At 37.8% G+C, this 24,668-nt stretch overlaps 1 long non-coding RNA gene across 9 annotated transcripts in view; it reads right to left on the reverse strand.

Annotated features, from left to right (window-relative positions):
* Positions 1–16,867: 16,867 nt before the first annotated feature.
* Positions 16,868–24,668, reverse strand: part of LOC112586189 — a 197,662-nt gene continuing 189,861 nt past the window's right edge. For all 9 annotated transcript variants that reach the window (XR_006552205.1, XR_006552202.1, XR_006552207.1 and 6 more), the window contains 2 exons: positions 24,481–24,660; positions 16,868–19,430 (listed from right to left, as the gene is read on the reverse strand). This is a non-coding gene — a long non-coding RNA (uncharacterized LOC112586189). The remainder of the gene's footprint in view (positions 19,431–24,480; positions 24,661–24,668) is intronic.

Here is a 24,668-nt window from a genome sequence, read left to right on the forward strand (position 1 = left end):
TTTGTTGCTCTATGCTTTATGGAATTAGGTTAAGAAATGTCCAGGATTGAATTCTGACACCACTGATGATGACTAGAGCCAAATCATTTAACCTTTTTGTGCCTGGTTTCCACATTGTGGAGGCAAAGCAATAATAATACCTACCTCATTTGAGTGGGCAGTGCAATCTGCATGTTAAGTCATCTCCTTGACATTTGTATGCACAATAAAGTTAAAAAAAAAAACACTGCTGTAAAGAAATGCTTTTAAAAATAGCAATAAAGCAGCAAATACAATATTTCTTGGTTTTGGGGTTTTTTTTTATTTATTTATTTTTTAATTTTATTTTTTAAACTTTACATAATTGTATTAGTTTTGCCAAATATCAAAATGAGTGAGTTAATGTGGCTTCACTGAATCATTTTCCTGGGTACACTTAGTAGCTAGATCCTTCATCATAAATAGGACAGCTTAGCATATACAATATGCTTTATGAGGTGTGTGTGTGTGTGTGTGTGTGTGTGTGTGTGTGACCACCAAGATGAAAGAAGAAAACAGGGAAGAAAGAAAGAAAACACCTATGTGGATAGAAAGAAACACCCTCAAAGTAGATTTTTCCATTAAGTGTCTGTTGGCTGTAACTGCATGATAACATTTGTGAATATGATACTAATGATGTAGTTGCCTAATAGGCTCAACACAAATAATGCAGAAAATTACAAATAATGCAGACTCAATTACCACTGAATGCAGCCAAAGGGCAATCAAAGATGTAACATGCTTCATTCTGTGTTATCCCTATTCCTTCTACTCAGTTAACATCAGCCCAGAGCTAGAGAAATTCCCTTTTCCAATTATTTTCTATGTCCTGTTAAAGGCACACTTGCCCCAATATCAGGTCCAATCGTTATTTGTATAATATTTCTACAGCCCAAACCCTATCATGAAGGAGAGGAAGATAGTCATACCAGCTTTAGAGAAGGAAATTTAACCTATCTTGCATGCTTTCTAGAGGTGAGGTTCAGTAAGTATTAGGAGTTTTTCATATATAATATCTTTTATTTTCATGATTATCCTATAAGGTAGGATATATTATTATCCTATATTATTATCTCCATTTAAGGAAAGGAAGCTGGAAACTCAAAGAGCTCGAGAAATCTGAACAAGTTGCTTAGGCTGGTAAATGACACAATGGGATTCAAATCAGATTTGCTTCATTTCTATAATTCATGTATTTTTTCCTTCCAGGAATAAAGCAAGGACTATTAAAATAGAGTTCTTAGTTCTAAGCAACAAAACCAGACTTGGCAGACACAGTAGATAAGGAATTTACTAAAAGACTATTGGGCATTTCACAGAAACAGTGAGAGGGCCGGAGAAACACAGTGGAATTTTCCAGATGAGCAGTGTTTCATCACATCAGAGAACTCGCCCAGTGAGGAAACAGTCACTCTAGAGACAACAGTGGAGTCCAGCTCTAAGGATGACCTCACTGCCATGGACGTCCTGGGAACAGGGTTTGCTCTTGCCACCAGTACTCTCAAGAGCATTCCCCGCAACCCCTGCCTCTCTGTATGACTATGCTTCCAATTACTTAGGTCCTGTTTTATACATTGTCGAGTTTAATGTATTTTGTACACATTCTTGCATTTATTCCTCACAAGCGCTCTATGAAGGTACACTTTCATTACCGTCAATTTCCAGACAAAGAACTGAGGTTCAGAGAAGATAAATGACTTGCCCAAGATCTTAAGGCCAATAGATGGCAGTACCACTTAACTCCCATTTGTTAGTGACACTCTTTAGTTAAAGGGTCAACATGATTTTGGAATTACAAAAACCTGAGTTCAAATTCAGCTGTTCAAATCCCTACTCTGAGTGAAAAAAAAAAAGGTCTGGCACTATGCATTTAATAGGTGGAGATTAGGTCACTGCTGGGACTAAGTCCCAGGTTTGAAAGAGGCCAAGAGAGCTATTACCGGCATTTTCAGCTTCTTTGGTGGGAGACTGGCTCTGCCTGTCAACTATGTTCATGGAAATCACAAACATGGGACATGATTTCAAATGTGGACAACTGGAAAAATGGCAAGTGTCTACCACCATCTATCTGGCACTTGCCAAACACCAATAGACAGTCTTCTTTCCATACTTAAATACCCACTTCCTAAATTTTTTCCATAAATATACTACAACTGTCATATAACCCAAAAATATACTCATCAGCTATCCAACTAAAATTATCAATTACTGTATCCAATGTCAGGTCCAGAATCACTGGGTACTATCCACTCCTCATCTTAGTTTATTTGGTCTCATTATCAATTAATATAGCCCATGAGCGTGACTGTATAGTTAACTACTATCAACACACTGTTTATAGAAGATTGGGAGAAAAGAAGTGAGAATAATAGGAAATTTTGTTGAAGAAAAATATGCTACATATGCAAGAATAAACTAGGCTATACTACATTAAGAGACAACCCCCAAACCTCAGTGGTTCCAATAATATTTCTTACTTGCACTACTTATCTATTGTGAGTTAGCTACAACTCTCTCCCCTCAGTCTGTACTTCGAAACCCATGTTTGTGGATCTGACTGTAGGTGTGCTGATCTAATGATAAAAGAAAAAGAGTGTACAGAGAACTATTCACCCACTTAAATTTCTACTAGCTATTCACATCACTTCTGCTCACTTTTTCCTCACTAGAGATATTAAACAGTTAAGTCTGAAGTTAGTGGCATGGGAAAGTATATTTTCTCTCCTTAGAGAAAAGTAGCAAGTAATAGGGAACAGTAATACAATCCACCATATCTACAATTTTAAATTCTAGTCACAGAAAGGAAGATAAGATAGATATTCCTGCACATGGTCTTAAGGCAATAGATTGTTTCTATAGCTTTTTTTTCTCACTCCACATTCTGCCTTTGCCCTACCTACAACTAGCACTTCAGACTGTTGGGATTATTTAAGTAGCAGACTTTAAATGACAATAATGAAAGAAATCACAAGGAGAAGTACAGGATATCTCCATTCTTCCCTTATTCCCATTGGGCGGCTTCAACCTGGACGATGAGAATCAATCATCATGGTGAACAGTATGCCCCCTTTCTGTCTATTCATCACCAGTGACTAATGTCTTAGCTTCCAAATTACTGAACCCATAGGAGGAACCTCAAGTGGAAAGATATCCTGTGTGGGTAAAACATCTCTAAACCAACTGAGTCCAGAGTCACAGGCACAACTAAGATTTTTTTTTTTTTTAAGTGGACCAATTAGACATGATAAAGTGAATTTTTCCTCCTTGTGTCTAGATCTGGGTATTCTGGCTACTGAAGAAATAACTCCAGATACTGGTCACAGATTTAGTGGGAAAAATACAATTTAGTCTCTATCAGGGTCCATTAATAAGGCAAGATCTGTTTTTCAAAGAGTAATTACTTACTAAAAAGAGTATAACTTTGCTCCAAAATCTTGTTAGGTATTTTCACTCTGATTTCTCTATCTACCAGAGGCTCCAGTGAAAATTTTAATTTGTTTCAGACACTTTGACCATTACTGACTGACTGGATCCACCAACTAGTAAGAGTTGAAAGATTGCTTATACGACAGTTTAGATAAGCTAAAGAAACAACATTTACTCTAAACACCACAAAAAGCTAGCAGCTTTTGTAAACGAGTCATATGTGGCATATATTGATCTCAAAATGCAAAGAAGCCGTTCAAGCATCGTCTCTACTTAATTGATGGAGAAGAAAAATCCAACAACTTGCCTTTTTAATTTGAAGACATTTCCAGATATTTCACAGACCACTGGAGCTTCAGAAATTTCACTGAAATTGTAGACCCTGTATTTTGAGAGCTTTATTTCCCACCTTGCAGCAATTATGCCTCATTTCAAGGTACCTGCTCTCCATGTTGTATCATAATCATTCTATCAATATGGTACACCAACATGATTTCCTGTGGAATGCTGGACTACTGAAAGTTCCTACAAACGAAATTGTGACACAGAGCTGAGAGGTGATATAATTCTAACACAAAGGCGATGGGGGCACAGTTATCCTTACCAAATAAAAGCAAACATCTTCTGGGTACTGACTCTGTACTGAGATAGAGAAAACAGTTCAGGTCAAAACTTTCAACCCTCGCCATCCCCTCATGCAAATCAGACACCTGATGTAAGGTAGCTAAAGTGGAACAGAAATGTCTGCTCTCTTGCTCCCGTAACTCAGCATGCCTCAGAGGACAAAGGGAAGTGACTTCTAAAATTCCTCCTCCCTCTCCTATGTCTAATCGCACACATGGCTGTGGGCAAAGAAAGGATGAATGTAAAAGATAAGGGCTTCCTCACTGAATTCCCCCAGTTTGTAGTTTTTTCCCTGCTGTCACAGTTCCCCTTAGACAATACCTCAATGTGGTAGGCATCCAGGCACTGGCCTACTTGTGGACACATATACACCTTCTTTGGGATTCCCTGGTGGCTCAGACCGTAAAGCGTCTGCCAGCAATGCGGGAGACCCAGGTCCAATCCCTGGGTCAGGAAGATCCCTTGGAGAAGGAAATGGAAACCTACTCCAGTACTCTTGCCTAGAAAATTCCATGGATGGAGGAGCCTGGTGGGCTATAGTCCATGCGGTTGCAGAGTTAGACACGACTGAGTGAGCACACACACACCAAATTTCCTCAAAGGGCCTAGGTGAACTCTGCCAAGTTCCTTAATGTAGATGTCCTCAGGCTGCGAGCGGTTGCCTTGAAGGCTCCCTTCACATGGCTTTGGGCAGAGGTAAGCACCTCATCCTGTTCCTGCACTGCAAACATTGCTCCAAGGCAGGCCATGAAGACTCTTTCTCCCCCTCCAATCTTTTCACCTGGGCAGACAAAGGGATGACTGGATGGTAGCTCATGGTAATTCTATACCCTTTATTAAGTCCTGTAGACATAAGCCTGGCCCCCAATGTAGTGTTTTGTTTTTTTTTAACATGGAATATTTAATACCTGTAATTTTCATCCATGAACCCTAATGCAAATTCCTGGGCAACAGGAAATACCCTTCTGTAGAGAAAGACAGACAGAAGAAAGAACTATACAAGTTTTGTTGCAAAATAGTGGATAGCTCCCACAAAACACCTAGATGAAAGTTAAAATGTAATCATTTAGATTTTTATTGTAATATTTAGCACTACTAATAACCAACATTTAATTTGTTCCAGACAATATTCCAAGCTCTTCAGATACCTCATTTCACTCCATCCAATTAAATGTCATTAATTTTAATATCGCCATTTTACAGATGAGGAAACTGAAACTTAGAGGAATTAATTTGCCAAGGGCAGACAGCTCTTCTTAATACAAAATCACTACACACTGTCCAAATGGCTCCATTATACTGCCTGTCAACTGTCTCTTTGGCTCATAGTTCTCTTACTTGTCTACTAAAGTATATATTTTTAACTTTAAAATGCCACAGAAGCACTAGGGGGCAGGATTCCCAGCAAATATTTTGCATACATACAACAATGTTCTATAGTTTGGATAAGTGGGTTTTTTTGTTTTTTGTTTTTTTTCCCCATATTCCTAAACAGAAACAAAAATGTGTGTAATAAGAAAGAATTGCAAAGTTTTGTTTCACAGGCTTATTGTGGACACATTTTCTTCCTCTTTATCTTCAGGTGTTAATAAACCTGACTGCACTGATTCAGCTGCCTGTCTCTACTCAGTGGAGAGAAGGGAGAGAAGAGGTATGAAGAGTCTTTGCATCTCAAACTCCTATTATCTTCTTACCCAATAGCCTGAGATGGAATGCTGAATAAACTTGACTTGATTTCCCTAGAGTCATCATCTTCCCCTGCAGCCTTCCTGGGTGAGAGAAGACGATGGCAGCGGCAAGCCCAATGACATGACACTTGGCACACATTCCGGAACTCTTTGATTGCCCAAGGGCATACAGCACGGCCTTGAATAAATGCAGATTGAACTAAGGACTGTACTTTCTTAGCTTCTTGCCAAAATTTGCTGTCTTTTGAAAAAGATTGTAAATGTAGGAACCTGCAGTCCCTATTACCATTAAATCTCCCACAAAGAGCACCTTTAACTGGAAAGCTTGCTGAGGATTTCATTTTAAGAGTCTGGTTGCCAATTTTGAGGAAGGAGAGGGGAAAAGTAGAATTGGAAACTATGAAGGAATTTTGATTGGGGAAAGACGGAGAGGGAGGGAGGAGAGCCTTGAAGAGTAATGACATAATTAATACACTTCGGCCTTTGTTTTCTCTAGTGAAGATTCTACAGTCTCCATTGTTTATCTTTGGGTATAATTTTAATTAAATGAAACACAGTCTTTAACTATTTTAAGGGCTATAATGAGCATAATTCTGTCCCTGAAGTTCAGACAGTGCAGGCAGCAGGGTACTACTTTGAAAGTCATCAAAAATGTGAAAAATAAAATACTTAAAGCCATCTATTTTGTTGATTCAAGCTTATTCAACCTTTTGCTAGTGGGAGCTTTTACTGTACACTTGAGTTGCTCGCTTGATAGTATTTGCCTCCAGTGAAATCCTGTTTAGGAACTCATATTCTTTTATATGCTGAGATCCAAACTGTTTTGAACAGGACTAGCTTCATTAAAATGATTTCTTACCATCACATGGTGACCTAAATGACAATTGACTTTTGCCTTCCATTAGCAGAATGCATTCGGATTTCATTTTCATGTATGAATGCAATCCGTGCTTCACATCATGTTATTTTAGACAATACCATGACATGGACTCATGAACAGTGCTTTAAAATCCATTTCCAATGTTGGTATCTTTTAAAGGATAAACTATAAGGAGTTCTACGCCCTTATACATTCTAATCCTCTGAAAACGCATCACAACATTTAAAGATGATTAGCCTCACACTGTACACTCTCGGTGCACCATAACTTCCATGGGAATGTATTGTATAATCAGAGGCAAGGTTTTCTCCCCCTCTCTCCTACTACCAGGCATTATACAACACACACAAGCAAGAATTGAACTGGCATAAAAATGGCATTCAAATACTGATTAAACAGCAGCAAATCCCTACAATTATTTCCCACGATTGTTACACATTTTGATTTATCCTATCTCATACACGAATTAATACAAAGTGCTCATATCAGCCAGATAGATGACTAGATGACTCTAAGATTAGTCTGAAGTTTCACGTTGATTATAGAAAGAGAAGATGGATTTTGGAAATAAGAAACATTCCTTGATTCTCCAGGTCTTTCATTTCTCCCCTTATTTTTCAGCTCAGATTTTATTTTTTCACAATTTTGAAACAGAACATGTTACTGCTTCTGAACTCTTGATGAATACAAAAAGCCCACAATGGGTGTTTATTTGATCTAACACATGATTAATGTGGTGAGTTGCATGTAGTCCCAACCTTTTAAATCTCTCTGAAGAATTACATTTCTGTCCACAGGCATGTCACTGCTAAAAAATGAGCCACCTAATAAAAGAACACACAGTATATTAATATGTAATTTCTTTCCCAGTATGAATGCTAATTACTGACAGTGCAGACCTTATGCTTGCTCCTTGATATGGATTGACTTTCTAGCTCTCTTGGTTTGTGTCATCGCTCTTTCTACTCTCATTCCCACACATTTTCATTTTAAAGGCTCCTGAAGATAGGCAGAGGGGCTCTTCAGTGTTTTTGTAGATCTAACACAAATTAGCTTGAAAACTTGTAAAAGGGGGTGGGGTGAGAGTATTCTAATGTACTTTCAGAAATTAATTTGGTTTGGATGAAAAGAAATGTCATTATGTTAAATAATTCCCTTCTTGAAAGTACTTTCTCTGTTGCTTTCTGGCAACCTTATTAACCTGTAAAAATAATTCAGTTGCCTAACATATTTTTTCTTGTTAGCTTCCACTGAGTATCATGCTAGGGTTTCTACAAATTATAGGAGCTTCCAATGTTCATTTCAATAGTTTGCTTTTTGTTTTAAATATCAGAGTCTGATAGGAGGGAATGATTCTTACAAGAAATATACAGTCTTCATCATTTGACTTATCCTTCCATCTCATTCTTCATCAAGCCCCTGTGTTTATTCTACAGTCCATTTTCCACAAATTCTCATACCTCGCTAGAAAGAGTTTTAATAACATAACAAACCTGGAAAGGCAAATTCCTATCCACGCATGAGTCCTCAAACCTGTCTGATATAAAAAAATATACCCAAAGCTTTTGAGAATTTACTGTTTTAGAATTGTGATGAAATTCATCTTTATTCCTCCAGTGCCTGGCATAGTGTATGAGACATATAGAAAGCTCCAGTTATTTTGGCCTCCATCTCTCCCAGCACTGAACTTTCAACTACTCAGAAATACTTGTGATCAACTAGATGACCATCAATTTAATGAATACTCAAGTTAAACCAGTTGTCTATTATAAGTGGCTTAAAAATCAAACTTTATACTGCTTTGACTAATATGTACCTTTGAGGGCAGAGAATGAAGCTGACCTCATCTATTTCTAAGATTGAGAAAAGTGGTGACTATAACACCTTGACCTCTCGTAAGTAAAAGTTTAAGTTAATGGGATCACAGTTCAACAAATTATATCAGGTTTTCTTTAAGGTCAGAAAAAGAAGACCCATTAGGAGTTTAGGAGGATGCCCATGATTTAAAGTGATACCAGTGAAGAATAAAAAGATACAACATGGTGCTTGGTAGCAGAGAAGCCTGTGTTAAGATGCTCAACAGCAGTACTTCACAGTAACACTGAAAGTTGAAGGAAGAAAAACTAAGTGTAGAAACCAAAGAAACTTTCCTTTGACTGCTTTCACCTTCCAATTAATAAATTAAGCCCCAGAAAATGGCCAGAGGAAGAGATAATAGAAGTCAAGAACTAATAGAAGTACATTTTGTAATCTATTTAGCTCTACCCAAAGTCCCCCACCCAAAATACACAGGCTACATGTCCAGAATGCAGGGCAATGTCTGACACATAGTAAATGTATGTAAAGATCTGTTGTGCAATGAATGTGCCTGTCCTTAGGTAACTAAACTTGTACTTGTTAACTGATAGCTTCGATAATATACAAATTGCAGTCCTTAAAAATATTAGAGGCTTAGCCTTATCTTGGGCTTGCCAGGTGGCGCTAGTGGTAAAGAGTGAAGCAGCCTACCAGGCTCATCTGCCCATGGGATTTTCCAGGCAAGAATACTAGAGTGAGTTGCCATTTCCTTCTCCAGGGGTTCTTCCCAACCCAGGGATCGAACCCAGGTCTCCCACATTGTAGGCAGATGCTTTACCATCTGAGCCACCAGGGAAAGAACCTGCTTGCCAATAGAGGAAATATAAGACCCAGGTTCAATCCCTGGGTTGGGAAGATCCCCTGGAGAAGGAACAGCAACCCACTCTAGCATTCTTGCCTGGAGAATCCATTGGACAGAGGACAGGAAACTGGCAGGCTACAGTCCATGGGGTTACAAGGAGTCGGACACAACTGAAGCAACTTAGCACACATACCCTTATCTTTCCTTGAAAACAAACTGTGACAGGAAAGAATTCAAATGTAAAAATAACCTATAAGAAGTTGATAGCTTGTTTCAGGGTTAGTTATTTGTTTTTTTATTTTTTTTTTTTAAATTTTATTTTATTTTTAAACTTAACATAACTGTATTAGATTTGGGCTTCCCAGGTGGTAACAGTGGTAATGAACCCACCTCCCAGTGCAGGAGACTTAAGAGATGCAGGTTCGATCCCTGGCTTGGAAAGATCCACTGGAAGAGGGCATGGCAACCCACTCCAGTATTCTTGCCTGGAGAATCCCTTGGACAGAGGAGCCTATGGTCCATAGGGTCAGAGAGAGTCAGACACAACCGAAGTGACTTAGCAGGCACACACACACAGCAGTAGTTCAACTTTCAAGGGCTTTCTTAGCCGACAAGCTTTCTGGCTCTGTGTTCCTATTTTTCCAGTGAGGACTGGTTGTGAAGATTTACTGGGACCCTGAAAGTTCTTACTACATGCATGAAACCCCCACCAGCTTATTTCCAAAGGTTCTATAATAACCACTCCTTCCCTCCCATTCCTGGAAGTTTCCTGAGTGACTCTTTTTCTTGAAACTCAAACTTTCCAAAGCTTTTTTTTTTTAATTTCAAATATACTTTCTTTTTAAAAATGGTGTTTTATATCAATCATTAGTATTCTGCCTTTCCTTATAAAATCTGAACATTGTTTGATAAAGATTGTCATCCAAAAATATTTGATTTCTAAGCTTCAGTAGTTCACCAACAAGCAGTTACTTGGTTACTTGACCCATTTTACAATATATCACAAGCATAACAAATTCCTCCTCCTAAATTATCTTTAATTTTTATAATGTCCCAGTAATTAACCTTGTAAACTCCCCTTGAACAGCACATTTTAAAGAGTCAAATCACCTTGCCAGATCCAACTCTGACCTAGTTTGACCTCCCAATTGGTCCATTTCCCTTAGTCCCCCCATTTCATGCTCACAGAACAAAGGAATGTTTTATAAAGCATTATCTATTGATCTCTAACTCTGCTGCATGAAATCAAGAGAAAGTGGGACAAAAGGGGACAATTTTGAAAATAAAAAGGGGAGAGGAATGCATCTGAGCCAGAAATGGACATTTTTAATAGCTAGTTCCATTTCATCATTTTGCCATTTTATCTGTTTTCCTCAATACCAGGCTTTACACATTCTCTTACAATCTTTACAAACCATGTAATATTATCTTTGCATCTGGAAAGAAAATATTCTACCTGTAAAGGTGGCCAAGCTGTCTCCAAAGACCTAAACAATTTTTCGTTCTGTCAGCAGCAAAGGAGATAATGTAGAAGAACATCAATGGGGCATTGGTCTTCTAATACTACTTTTTTTTTTTTTAATCTTGATTTGTGCCTGAATTATTTGCCTTTATCACAAGGTATAGAGTTAAAAGTATGTGACTTTTATAATAATAGTTTTCTTTTTAATTTAATTTTTGAATATGCTGATTTGTTGCTTTCTATCTAGTGGTCCTGACCTAAAAGTGCTTCTCATACTTTATTTTTTGACCTTGCTGAATCTAAATGTTTGTGCAGTTTGCCCACTTTGAGAGGTTGACATTCTAGATACATAAATAAAGATACAGATATAGACATAGATCTGACTTCATCTATCTGACTTGTGGTCCTCTCTCTTAAACTCTGCCCATTTTACAGGTTTCTCCATGTAACATCATTTAAAATAAAGTCAAGATTTTTTTTTTAAAGACAGTACACTCAAGTCTTAGTTATTTACCAATCAGTTCAGTTCAGTTCAGTCGCTCAGTTGTATCCGACTCTTTGCGACCCCATGAACTGCAGTACGCCAGGCTTCCTTGTCCATCACCAACTCCCGGAGTTCACCCAAACCCATGCTCATTGTGTCAGTGATGCCATCCAACCATCTCATCCTCTGTCATCCTCTTCTCCTCCTGCCCTCAATGTTTCCCAGCATCAGGGTCTTTTCCGGTGAGTCAGCTCTTCGCATCAGGCGGCCAAAGTATTGGAGTTTCAGCTTCAACATCAGTCCTTCCAATGAACACCCAGGACTGATCTCCTTTAGGATGGACTGGTTGGATCTCCTTGCAGTCCAAGGGACTCTCAAGAGTCTTCTCCAACACCACAGTTCAAAAGCATCAACTCTTCTGCACTCAGCTTTCTTTATAGTCCAACTCTCCCATCCATACATGACTACTGGAAAAATCATAGCCTTGATTAGATGGACCTTTGTTGGCAGAGTAATATCTCTGCTTTTGAATATGCTATCTAGGTTGGTCATAACTTTCCTTCCAAGGAGTAAGAGTCTTTTAATTTCATGGCTGCAGTCACCATCCGCAGTGATTTTGGAGCCTAGAAAAATAAAGGAAGCCACTCTTTCCCCATCTATTTCCCATGAAGTGATAGGACCAGATGCCATGATCTTAGTTTTCTGAATGTTGAGCTTTAAGCCAATTTTTCACTCCCTTGTTTTACTTTCATCAAGAGGCTCTTTAGTTCTTCTTCACTTTCTGCCATAAGGGTGGTGTTATCTGCATATCTGAGGTTATTGATATTTCTCCCAGTAATCTTGATTCCAGCTTAGGCTCTGCTTATTTGTTAGGATGTGGTGATGCTCAACATGGGAGGAAATTCAAACACTCAGCCTAAATGTTTTACATTTGAAAGCATTAAAAGATCACTTCATTCCTCCAGTCAAGAGAACAGGTACAATCTCTAAAGAGCAACAGTCATTAGCAGTGCATTTGCATGCTGCGAGGCATTCCCACTGATGGCATGCTCTGTTTGTGGCCAGACTCTAGGTGCAGAGGGATCTACTGCAGTGACTGTTATCAGCCAAACTCCTGTCCATGGACTATGGCCATCCACCATGAAGCACATGCCCTCTGGCCCTGGGCTCTGCCTGGTGACTGAAGGACCACAGCACAATCTATGGCAATGCTTTGCAGGTCATCTGAACACCTTTTAGAAAGGGATGGACAATAAGGTTGCTTGATTCTCTTTGGGTCTCCTAAGTGTGTTCTCTCTTAACATTATTTAATGACTCAATTCAGCTCCCTGAATCATCCTGACTCTCTGAAAATAAAAATATCCAGATTTTTATGTTATCTAATCTCTTAAAAACATTAATAGGAAGCTCTCCTTTTAATGGTATTTACTTCCCTGTTCAGAGGCCCAGGTACACAGCCGATGACAATTTAACATTTCAAAGAAAGAGATGATAATACTAGTTTTAAATTTGCTCATTTAATTGTAGCTCTAGCTACCAACACCCTTCAGCCCTTTATACATAAGGTAACACATTTTTTTAACACAGAATGCCTATACCTGTGAAAAGAAACCTACCTATTGCAGTAGGAAATAATTATTTAAGACTTCATAGTAGAACAGAGCTTTTTGCTGCCTTTCAGCAGTTCCTTTGTTTCTATTACATAGAACTGAGAATCATATAAAATGTTTTTCTTTTCTTTGGCTGCTAGAAATCTCAGAGCCAAATTTTCAGCCCATCTCGAGTGAATAATTTAGATTTCAGACCATTTATAATATATATTCTTTTCCAGGGCTTTAACTTACTGTTCTACCTTTATTTTTCTTTCATTCTGATTTTATTCTTATTCACTCTTTATCTTGTGATCCTATATACTCATACATTTAAAATTTGGGTTTAATGAAATGTTATACACACAGAATCAAAATACACATATATATATGAATATGCCATAATTAAAATATTTACACAGAATATAATGAAACTCTTCTTTTAATGTTCCTCTAAGATACAGTGGCACTCAAGTACAGGCATACTCAGAACTAAGACAAGATTGTGTATTCATGTCTGCTGGTGCCTTTATAATGTTAGATAACATCAGAGGCTACAACAGACCTTGCTGCAGCACTAGATCCAACCTCCGGGGACATAAATCACTGCCTACTGTTGGGTTATCTCTGTTCATTTGGTCACTATAATCACAAAGAGAGTTCAGATGTTCCCAAACAGTCAGCACTCCTAATAAAAATAAGAACTGAAAAGGAGAGGAAAATGGGGAGAGGTGCTGAGACTAATAAATGATAAATTACCAAGTACCAATACTCAATTATTGACTTCCTCTTGATGAACATTATGATGAGTGAATTTTTCACCTCTTTGGCATTTCTGTATCAGAGTTCCCCAAGATGTATATTTACTGTGATTTCTCTTTTATTTTTTTTTTATTTTTTTAAATTTTATTTTATTTTTTAAACTTTACATAATTGTATTAGTTTTGCCAAATATCAAAATGAATCCACCACAGGTATACATGTGTTCCCCATCCTGATGTATAGAACAGTCTTATGTGCTTTCTCTTTTAAAAGGCTAAACAAGTATTTTGTTTCTTTAGCTTTAAGCTTCATTTTGATTTCTTCCTACTGCCATAATATGGGGATGCTTCTGAATACACTTTCCTCCTCCCTGTACTGACAGTGACTAATTCCTCTGGCCCTCCAACAATTATTAAAACAAATCACCCAGCGTCTCTAGTTCAGAAAGCATATTCCAGCCACCGTCCTAGTGGGGTTAATGCAGCTGGAAGCAGGTCTACTATATCGAGGTGGCTGTCCCTGGAAGACACTGAAGGACTGAACAGAGCCAATGCCATTAGTATCACGTCTCTGACAGTAGTAATTTTTACTTTGATTCGGCATGTCAGCTAGTGTGCCCAGCAACCACACGACAATGAAATAATGAGACAGCAACTGCTCCTCTGACCAACCTGTGGCCCAAGCCCCGTCTCTGGGAACCCTGCCAGTTTCCTTTACTTGCCAGCTGCCTGCTTCATGCCAAGGAAGAGTGAGAAGTTTTCATCTTTTCACTACAAGATGCATTATTTTGTCTTTGCAGCACTGGTCAGAAAGGTATTTCTGGGAAGTGCGCAATATCCTGTGAGGTTTGCCCTGTGACCTGACAGAAACTTCAGATGAGGGGTATGCATTCTTCATGGGGAGAAAATCAAAGTTTTCAAGGGTTTCTACTCTCATGTTTTGAATATGTGTTCTGGACAAACCAGGAGAAAAGGTGAATTGTATTGATAAGTCAATAACTTCAAAGCAGTTTACAAACTGGCTAAGGTTTCTCCTCCCAGATTTTCATTGACACCAAAATTTGTTGAAATACTGAAAGAAGTACCTCATTTCTTTTCTACTTTAAATTGTGGTCACTATCTCTTCAGTTAAAGTGTATTTAGAATCACATTTCAGCATTTCAGAGAAAGGTATCCATCAAAAGCCTTAGCCACCCTTCTGAGAAGTAAACAGAGGGAGAATCGAGTCCTGCACATTTTTTAGATGAAGGTAGGAATCAATGGACTAGGAAAAGTTAGGACTGGCTCTGAAATACTCAAAAGAACATCAGCTCCTGACTGTGAATGTAGAGGAAGGTTTAGCTACCCAGAGTATTGTAATTCCTTGGTAATTATGGCTGACCTTGTAGCTTGGCTCACTTGGTACATCTTCCTTCACTTGTCTCTTCTTAGATGCCTGTAGAAGCTAAATATTTGCTTCCCTAGCTGACTAACAGATAAAAAGGGTCACCTGACACAGCTCTGGCCAATGCAGCATAAGCAAATGGAAAAAACAAAAGCATAAGCAAAAGAAAACCAAAACCCTGAGAGGAAGGTGGCTGGTGGGAGGGGGGGTGACTTTCAAAGGGAAATTGTTTCTCTTCTGATAAAAGAAAGCAAATGCTACTGGCCTGGTCCATTTTGTCTCTACCCTCTATTTCTTGTATCAAATGATGTTTCCATGTATGAAGTTATGGCAACCATCTTGCAACCACGAAGCAACAAGCACAAGGATGAAAGCCAGTGCTTGATGATGATGGAGTGAAAAAACAGAAAAAGGCCTGGGTTTCTTCTGGCATCATTAAGCAGCTGAACCAAAGCCAGAAACTGCCCAATTCTAGAGTTCTTGTTACGGCATAAAAATAAATATTTATGTGTTTAAGCCACCTTTAGCTGAGAGTGCTAATACCTGCAGCCAAATATATTCCCAGTTGATCCAATAAGCACAGCCAACGGTTTCCACATTTCAATCATCAATCTCACTATAGATGAATTAGTGTAAGTCAATGCTTATGAAATTCTAGAGTCTGGAACTTTAGGAGTAAACAAGTTCTCTTCTGTCCAGTTCTCATCAGATCAAACACCTTATACAAGGAGAGCAGAGAAAAATGTGAATAGCTAGCTCCCTACCTCATTCCCATAATTCATTCAGCCTGAAGCATCACTTGTTCTGGAGATCTCAGATAGAAAGCCAAAATATTCTTGGGGAATAGCCATCTTAGATTGTAAGTTCTCTATAGCCAGACATCTTTGAGCCCAGAATGTCTTTAACTTGAGATCCTATTCAAGATGTACCTAAAGTTGCACCACATACCCTCAACACTTCTGCATTCTTGGAAGGACTGTAGACTGTGAGCTATCATGTTGTACACTGGAAATAAGTTGCTTGCCTTGGAGCTATATAAAATAACTGAAATTTTCTATGTGGTCAAAGGGAAAGAGTATATATGAGAAAGAGAATATCTGCTACTTAGACGCAAGATTCATTGGTGACATTTTCATTTGGTTGTTATGGCAAGAAACTCGACAGTCAGTGAATGTCAAAGCCCAACACAGAGGAGTTAAGATGCTGCAGCAGTTGACAGATGCACTCGTTCTTACCTTCATGAAAGAGAACAAAATAGGATCGGGGGTACAGAAAGTTTAGTAATGACCAAATCTAATTCTTCTTGACACGCAATAGTTGTAAAGTCAGAGGCAAATATTAGACACTAGAAAATTACAGACTTCAGAAAAATGGGGATAAGTCAAAAAGTGCTGACAGGGTCCTAGAACTATACACTCACCCCTCTTTTCACTACACTTCAACTTACTCCTTCCACTTTTCTCAAGTCTTATCAGAAGAGTGCTATAAGGAGTGTAATTTATGTAAATAGAATCCATTATGCAAATGCTTCCAACTTGCTTGCTACTTAGAAATTTTGTTCTTTTATGTTTAAGAAACATAGACTTTATCCCCTAGAATAGACAGATTGGTTATGTTTATGTTCTTAAAGCCTTCTGCTACTGTTCCTGGGCTTTGAGGGAAAGTTATTTTTTATTTTAAAAAATGTTTTGCCTTGCCTCCCATCCCCTTTTGTAAAAAATAGCCTCTTTGTTTAATTTGGTGATTTGCACACCAGCTTAATGATTGCGGTGGTTTAACAGAACCTTAGTGAGAAGGGTATTGCACAGAGATGAATGCACAGATTATACCCTCTACCCCACAGGGGATCTGTTGTTTCCTTGGGTTAGTATGAAACTGAATAATTCAATTAATTCAGAGATCCATGTGAGCTTTATTCCCTGATCTGATTTAGCCACATTTCCAAACATAAACTTGATAGAATTCTTGTTTGGAGCCATAAATAGGGAGAGAAAAAAGTATGTGCTCTTTGTGTTCATATTCACTCCACATTTTAACATTACAAGCCCAATTATAATGAAACATAAGAAAGCATGCTCCACTCTACACATACAAATATTCAAAATGCTTTTTCTACTAACATAAACTGTGTTTTATAATTTCTTATTTATATGTATGTTCATACATGCGTAAAGTATGATAAAAAGAGAGAGAAAAGGCAAAATGTCCCAGAAGGAAATAATGCAAGAGAATAGGGCTAGCTTTAACAAATGAACTTCACAGCAAATGAATTATGAACTTAAAATTCTCCTCCCACCCTGAAGAAACACATTTTTCAAGCTGACTAGTCACTGCAATAGAAGTGTGAGCTTCAGGTCATTTAAAAATACTGCTGTTTTAATAAAAGCAAGCACAACATACTAAAACCTCAAATCTGACTGATGTTTATTTTGCTACTTGTTGACCAACCCAATCCAACCAGACATGATTTAAGCCCATTCACTCTCAGACTGTTCGAAATAAATCCCCCTTATTTCATTTGGAGTAATCATTTTATAAAAACATCTAGCTTTCAGACACTGCTCTGTGTCTTGCTCACTGTTTATAAATGATATCTGATGACTTAATATTTCGTGGCTGGGCCAATGAAGCTGATTGTGCCTCTGGTACTTTTCTTTGAATTCAACAAACATTTATTGAGCACTGACTAAGTGGCACATAATATTTCAGGCTCTGGGATTGCAGCAGTAACCAAGAAAGCCCAGTTTCCCGCTCTTCTGAAGCACATGGTCCAGTGAGAGAAGACAAAAATAAACACATCAACAGATCAACAAGATGACTCCAGGCAGGGACTATGCTCTGAAGAATAAAGTGTATGATGAAATAGACTGGGCAGGAGATGAGGGCAAATTTGAGTCTGAGGAAATTGGTCTGAGAAGGGGACAATGAGCTGAAACATAAGTCCTAAGAAGGGGAAGGTCACATGACGATCTGAGAGAAGGTTAATCTAGGCAGGGGCAGATGGTTGGAACAAAGGCCTTGAGCTAGGGACAAATGTTTCCTATTTAAACACAAGAAAGCTAAACCATTGTTGCCAAAATCCCTAGGATGGGGAGAGGGGACAGAAAAAGGTGTGATCAGCAAGGAAATTTGGGGCAGATCCCTTAGAGCTTCCTGGGTCTTAGAAAGGACTTTAGATTCCATCTTAATTGAACTGAGAAGCCGTTGAGGATTTTAAGCAAGGAGTGATGTGATCTGAATTACCCTTTGAGTCGATTGCCCTAGTCGCTGAATGAAGAAATGGAGCTAAGTGCACAAAGGATACAAATGTGGAAGCAGAGGGAATAATTAAGTAGACTTATGTATTAGTCCAGGTGAGAAGTTATGTTGTCTTCAGCTTGTATCTGAAATATGGGTCTGGTAAAGAGTAATGAGATGCAGCATATATTTTAGAAGTAGAGCTTACAGATTTGATGATTGATAAAATATAGGTTACAAGGGAAACATCTTCCATTGAGACATTTCTTTTCTGTAATACTTAGTGGCATTTTCTCTCATCCAACCATATTGGTCCTTACAAATTAACCAGGTCAACCTAAAACTATATAGCCTAACCTCAGTTTCTGTTTTGATTAAAATTATATCAACCCATAAGATCATTAATGGGGAAAGCAACTTAATAAGTTTATTTTGATGAAAAAAAATCTTTAAACTATATGGATGACAACTGGGGAAGTCTTTTATAAGAGCAGTGATTTGTGGTGAGTAGTTTTAGAATCACTAAACAAACACCTGTGAAATTTCTGAAATTAAACACCCCCTGCCTGCCTTGTCTTCAAGCCTATTACAAGCATATCAGAAAGGGGGCAGTCACAGTTCAAAACATATTGGCAATTTACCTTAGAGTTACTGAGTTTATCAAATCTTTTTCTGTGGATATAGATATTTAAAAGAGATAGAAATGGAGAGAGAGGATGAAGCCAGAGCTCCTAAGGGTAAGATACAAAATTCCAACCATGATGAAAAGTGTAAAAACCAGAGGACAGCCTGGAATTCCACCAGTGAGACTTGCCTCTTCTTGTTGTCCCACTAGGCCTAAGGACAGCACGGGGAAAGGGAAGGGTAGGGTCAATGATAAGATCAGCCTTTAGTAATAGGTGGGATTTTCACTCTCCATTGTTCTTCTATTCACCCAGGAGCCAGACATGGAGTTTGGAAGGAGCAACACCACCCAGGATCAAGTTCAGTTTCCAGGGAGAGGTACAAGGGATCTGGTTTTAGCTGTAGACGCTGATGCAAATGTTCAAAGTCAGCAGCAGAGGCAGCTCAGGCATAGAACTCAGACTGGGTCTCCAGTGCATGGGTCTCCAAAGTGAGCTGTCCACTTCCATTGGCACCGATGATGGCAGAGAAGAAAAATGGTCTCAAGCTCTCTCATTATGCCAAGACATCCTGGTGGCCTTCTGTGTACCTGAGCTTAAAAGATACATGGAGAGAATAAGCTTTTGAAACTTTATTCCTTTTAATGTCTTGTGGTAGGATCTGGTCTCTTGGTCTAACTCTTCTGATTTTACTTTTAGCAATTGTCTCCACATTGCTCTTCAGTGAGCACTTAGTTTCCAATTTACAACGTTCCTATTTGTGCGTCAGGGCATTATGCACCTTTTTGTTCAGCTAATTTGGCTTCTTCTTGTCCTTCCTATTTTTTTTTAACATAAAAAGGTTACATTCTCTTAGACCAATTTTCAACTATAATATTGTTCTTCATTTGTGTTAAATTATTAAAAGCTTTTCTGGAATTTCCATGCAGTTTGAGAAATATGAACATGAAAAATGAATGCAGAAAACAAATCCTTGGCGGTTTCTACAACAAAAAACAGAGGCATGAGGAAAGGCTCTGGGGGTCAATTCAGTCTGCAACTATTATTTTGAAAGCAAACAACTGCTGATTGCTGTATTTCTTGATCTTTGTCTCTGAATTTTAAATACAAAAGAGTCTAACCACAGTATAGTAGCTATGGGGAAAAAAGGAGACAGATTCGCCCTCAATCTCATGATCTAAATAATCATTACTATTTTTGAGTATTATGCTCTTTTACCTCTTTATGTTTTGGCCCTTATTCTTATTATTTTGAAAATAATATGGTTAGGAGTAAATTCAACCATTTGGTTTTTACTGAAGGTGTTTATGTATAAAATCTCAGAAAATATTTCCTATATAGCAGTGATAAATTATTTAACCATTATTAGATGCCACAATGTGGTGGAGATGACTCAAAGAAAATTAAGGAAGGTGAAACCATCTTTATTCAGTCAGCATCTAGCTTAAATTAAACTAACAAATCAGAAAGCAAAAATTATGAGGAAAGGAAGCCGTGTGTGTGTGTGTGTGTGTGTGTGTGTGCGCGCGCGCACGCACGCGTGCAAGCTCGCATATATATACTGGATAGGAGGAAAGCATATGTCATAGTCAGCCATTCCCAGAGGGTCCAAAAACAATACAAAAATATTTTTCAGGGTAGAAATGGTTTGGAAATAAACACCAAAGCTGACAAGAGAAAGATAACTTGACAAGTTCACCCAAGAGACGTGCACAAAGATATATTATTCATGCACAATGTAAATACTTCATTTTCTCAATACTTGTACAGTTGTCTGCATGTCTTTTTTTTTTTATTTAAGTGTCTGTGTCACATGTCATCTATCTTAGATGGTTAGTTCTTAAAGCAGTGATCCCCCACCTTTGAGAATTGAAAATCCCTATGACAGCTGCCCTAGCCCCACCTCCCCACAACCAAAAAAAAGGAGGGAGGAGGAATGGAGAACTTGAAATTAAGAGACTTTGATTTTATGTAAATTAAAACTCTTCTGACTTAGAAGAATTTTATAATTCCAGCTGGGATAAGCAAGGATTTTTCCCCATCCTCTTCCCCGATGTGTTATAAAACCAGAGTTGCAAGCCATTGTCTCAGGGGGAAAGTCGTATCTAACAAAATCTTTCTTTCTGAATTTTACATATAAAAGGAATATAATTGTATTTTAGTAGTCGTGGAGGAAAAAACTTGTTCATAATCTTGTGACCTAAAATAACAAGTATTGTTTTTGATTTTACTCTTTTACTTTTTTATGTTTTAGCTTTTATTCTTACATTATTTTTAACATTACACAAGAAATACATTATTATAAGCTCATGTTTCAAAAAATTAATTATTAAAAATTAATACATTATTCCCCTCTGTAATTCTCACTACTCCCCTTCCCTGAGGTCAAAACTGTTTAACATCTCAGCATGTGTTACTCTCAAATTTATTCTTCTGATTTGTATATAGCCATGTGTTTGAACTACACATATATAACATGTTTTATTTTAATAAAATTAGTTCCTATTGTATACATTATTCAGCAACGTGATATTTTTAAACTTAACAGTATACAGTGAAAATTTTTTCCATGCTGGTATATCATTCTTTTGATTGATAACATAATATTTCACCACACTAAAATCAAAAATTACTTTAACCATAACCTTATTGTTAGATATTTGAGTCGTTTCCCACTTTTTACTTTAAAATCAGTATTTGTACAAACAACAAATATATTGTGCAGACATCTTTGCATACATGCTCTGTAGAACAGATATCTGGAAGTACAATAGACCAGAGGATATATAAAATTATACTAAATGCTACCACATTACCTTCCAATGCTAACATTTTTTAATATTATGTTTCTTAAAATTATGTTTCCCACCCTTTTCATAGTTGCAGAAGATTAGATACATATATGAAGAATATTTTATTTAACCACTTCTTTGCTGGTAAATTTTAACAGGCTTCTAGTGAAAGAATTCTGTGTTAAAATTTTGGGGGAATATGAGTTTTCAATATCTTAGATGATTTCTTAGCATGATTTATCATCCATGCATACTTTTGAATTTCTTTCTAATTTTACTATAGTATTATCAGTTACATTTTAATTTTTACTACTTAGTAAATTCAGTCAGTGAATCTAAGGAGGTTGAATATTTTTTCTATATGTATGGCTTAAAACTCAATATTCAGAAAACGAAGATCATGGCATCTGGTCCCATCACTTCATGGGAAATAGATGGGGAAACAGTGGAAACAGTGTCAGACTTTATTTTTGGGGGCTCCAAAATCACTGCAGATGGTGACTGCAGCCATGAAATTAAAAGACGCTTACTCCTTGGAAGAAAAGTTATGACCAACCTAGATAGCATATTCAAAAGCAGAGACATTACTTTGCCAACAAAGGTCCATCTAGTCAAGGCTATGGTTTTTCCAGTGGTAATGTATGGATGTGAGAGTTGGACTGTGAAGAAAGCTGAACGCCAAAGAATTGATGCTTTTGAACTGTGGCGTTGGAGAAACTCTTGAGAGTCCCTTGGACTGCAAAGAGATCCAACCAGTCCATTCTGAAGGAGATCAGCCCTGGGATTTCTTTGGAACGAATGATGCTAAAGCTGAAACTCCAGTACTTTGGCCACCTCATGCGAAGAGTTGACTCACTGGAAAAGACTCTGATGCTGGGAGGGATTGGGGGCAGGAGGAGAAGGGGACAACAGAGGATGAGATGGCTGGATATCATCAGTAACTCGATGGAAGTGAGTCTGAGTGAACTCTGGGAGTTGGTAATGGACAGAGAGGCCTGGCGTGCTGCAATTCATGGGGTCGCAAAGAGTCCGACACAACTGAGCAACTGAACTGAACTGATGTTTTCTAGAATTTCTTCTTTTGTATTTATATCTATAGGATCATTTGCCCATTTATTAATAATATGAATTATTTAATAATTAAACTATTAACTTCATACTTTGTTATATTTTCCCCTTAAAAATCATTTCTCTAGGTTGCTCTTTTTATTTTGGCTACATCCTTTTTCATTGCTACAATGCAATAATAAAACAATTATAATTGATATTTTGCAATATTTACTCCATGCCAGCCATACTAGATTTGCTGATAAGGAAACTAAGAATGTTATCAAATTAAATCTACAGGTCTGCTTTTTAGTGTTTCTTCTCTCTTCAAATCGGAGAAAGTTAATCTCTTTTTCATAGTTTTAACAAGTATCCCATTCTATTTCCCTTTACCTTTAAATACTTGTCTTTCTAAACTCTGGATTTATCTTGGCCTGTAACATCAGGCATTATGTTAATTTTTTTTACCCAAAAATCATTAGCTTCTTTTCAAATTACCTATTACAACACTGTGCTAATAGGACCAGGATAAATGCAAGAAAGTAATGATGATAATAACAAGAAAGGAAGAAGAACATATAGCTGTACTCATAATAGAGCCAAAGAAGGGAACATAGCATGATAAAAAAAATGTAAAACAATAGACTGTATAAATTTGCCTACAGATTTGATGATGTAACTTATGCTGTTAATGTCTTCTATTACTGGGTATTAATGTTACTCTGTTAATACTTGTGATTTTTGAAGGAATGCATGTGCTTAGAAAATCAATATACCTTTTTTTAAACCTTTTATTGTGTACTGGGGTATAGCTGATTAACTATGTTGTGGTAATTTCAGGTGAATAGCAAGGGAACTCAGCCATACATATGCAAGTATCCAATCTCCCCCAAATGCCCCTCCCATCCAGGCTGCCACATAAGATAGAAAATCAATATACTTTTAAAAATCACAAGACACCTCTCCTAATGGACTAGCTTTCCCAACCAATTATAAGCTCTTTGGGAACTTAATCCATGCTTCTGCTTCTTTTAAATTCCCTTCTTTAAAATTCCCTTTTAAATGGCCCAGAACTCAACACAGAGCTCGCTGTTAAACATTAAGTGTGTGCATGCTAAGTCACTTCAGTCATGTCCAACTGTGTACAACCCTATGGACTATATCCTGCCAGGCTCCTCTGTCCATGGGATTCTCCAGGCAAGAATAGTGGAGTGGGATGCCATTCCCTTCTCCATAAACAATAAGTGCAATGCAGCATTTCATTTTCTCCTTCCCAAAAATTTCTGGAGTCTATCCTGTGGCAGACACTGCTGTAGATGCTGAGTTGTTGGTGGCCACAAAACAGGAGCAGTCTCTCTGCTCTCATGGAACTTGCATTTTTATGGGGGAGATTGTATTTCTCAAATAAATGGTATATACTAATCATAAGTACTCTGAAGGGAAAATATGAGGTGAGGTGGAAGAGGTGTCAAAGGAGGCTTCCCTAAAGAACTGATATTTGAAATGAGATCCGAAGCACGAGTAAGAGTTGACCAGTGAAGGGGAGAAGGGGTGAGCAGATTAGAGGGAAGAGTGTATGCAAAAGCCGTGGTCACTCCAGAAGCACATCTTTCAGATGGTCATCACAGTGCATCAAAAAAAGAAAAGGTCAGGAAAAAGCAATGGAGAAAGTGTGGGAGAGTTGGGGAATGAGAAGAATACAGCTTATAATATCAAAGAAATTAGCTAAAAAAAAAAAAGCGTTTATAACTAGTTGTTCTATGCAAAAGATACCCAGCATGATCTGAATAACGAGTGGTACCTCACCTGTGTTCTTACTCTAAAGAGGCTGCCCCAGCCCCTGTTTCTGGTAGCTTAAGCCATTCTGGAATCACAAACTCCCTGCATGGCTTGCCAATGATTGGCATCCTCCTGTCCCCACAGTGCATGCTAGCAACACGGGTGTGGGCAAAGCAGTGTCTTAAGCTCAGCAGCATCAGATGCATTCTGAAATA

Source organism: Bubalus bubalis, chromosome 7 (genome assembly GCF_019923935.1).
Source record: "Bubalus bubalis isolate 160015118507 breed Murrah chromosome 7, NDDB_SH_1, whole genome shotgun sequence".
NCBI lineage: Eukaryota > Metazoa > Chordata > Mammalia > Artiodactyla > Bovidae > Bubalus > Bubalus bubalis.